This window comes from Eurypyga helias, unplaced genomic scaffold, assembly GCF_000690775.1.
Source record: "Eurypyga helias isolate BGI_N326 unplaced genomic scaffold, ASM69077v1 scaffold16892, whole genome shotgun sequence".
NCBI lineage: Eukaryota > Metazoa > Chordata > Aves > Eurypygiformes > Eurypygidae > Eurypyga > Eurypyga helias.
The window spans coordinates 51,580-53,297 of NW_010234209.1; positions in this window are offsets into that span (position 1 = coordinate 51,580).

A 1,718-nucleotide genomic window follows, 5' to 3' on the forward strand; every position below is an offset into this window, starting at 1 on the left:
AATGGGCTCTAAATTAGAGCAAACATGACCTAAAGATCAAGAAAGACACTGGAAATTTAAGCTTTAAAATTATTAAAATTTTAATAAAAATTATGTTAAGTGTATGATTATACCAAGAACTAAATTTACTTAGCACGTACCCCAGCACAAATAGGTAACACATCCATTGTAGAGCATCACATTTGTTCACACGGAGACTAGGGAAAACCACCAGTGTGCTGCCACAGAACCATGGAACTCAATGAAACAGTCAGATTCACTTCTCCTTCCATAATAGACAAAAGCTGAAGATCTGTGCTGTACCATTACTTGATGAGTTACTCTTACTTTTGCTTAAGAATACTTCAATTTTCATCTTGTTGCTGACTTAGTTCAGTTCGAGTACATGGACAGAATTTCAAGATTCTAAAAATAAATCTGATCTGGTCAGGGGAACTCAAATGAAAAATAACAAAAACCACTCAGTAAGGGAGCTGTTCTCCCTACATCACAAGTTTAAGTAAATCATTCTGATGTTAAGAGAAAAGCATTTCACACTTTCTCTCTCCCATGTTGCTTATCATTGAACTCTGGCTGTAACCACTCTCTCTTCTACAAATCGTTTCATCAAGTCTGGAAAAGCAGAAATACAAGTAACTATTAACTAATCACTGGCATTCAAATTATTTCATCAATGTCTACCCTGCAGCCAATCTTTCACTTTTGTCTTTAAGGCGGGGAAAATTCTGAGCTGAGTGCTGGAAGTCTTATTTAGCTCACCTCAGTGGTAGTCATGCAACAAAAGAGGCAATAATCATGCCTTGTGATACGAGGTAAAAACTGTTCCTCACCACGTTCACTTCAGAAAAGGAGCAATAGGAATTTTTGTGCCTATATATCACCTGGAAATTTAAAGAACTGTAGAAACCTAACCATTGTATAGATTTTTACTATTTTTCTGTTCAGAAAATAGTAAAAGATTTGTTTAAAAAAAAGATTTTTACTATTTTTCTGTTTCATGCACAGATTGGCAGGGCTCATAGAAAGGTCTTTAAACTAGATTCGAAGGGGGAAGGGGATGGGACTGGGCTGGCCAGAGAGGAGCCCATGCACAACATGCCGGTGCTTGTGGGACAGCGTGCTGGTAAGGCCGTTCAGTCTGCCGTCTCAGTTGAGGTGTGGGATGGGGATGCATCCACCTGTGGAATACATCAGGTCAACCAGGTTTGGCACCAAGGGTCCTTAGCTACCACCAAAGACAGTGACAAAAAGGCAGACCGTCCTGGGGCTGTGTATGACAATGGTATATCCTCCCGCTCTCCTCCAGGAAAACCTGCATGCTTGGCCACCTCTCTGAAATGTCCGCACACTAACACACGCAGGTAGGGGGGCCCAAGAGAGCTGGTTAATATTCAAGCACCATTTCCTCCGAGCTCAAGATGGGAGCATCCCGAAGAGTAAGAAATCAAGTGAGAGAGCTAGGAGACCTGCATGAATGAGCAGGGAGTTAATGAATAAACTTAAGTGGAAGAAGGGAGTATATAGAACATGAAAGAAGGGGCTAACCACTTGGGAGGCATACAAGAATGTTGTCAGAAGAAGTAGGGATGCGATAAGGAAAACTAAGGTCTCTTTAGAACTAAAACTGGCACAAGAGGTCAAGGGCAACAAGAAAGGTTTTTTCAAGTACTCTGGAGGAAAAAATACGACCAGAGGAAATGTGGGTCCACTGCTGAATG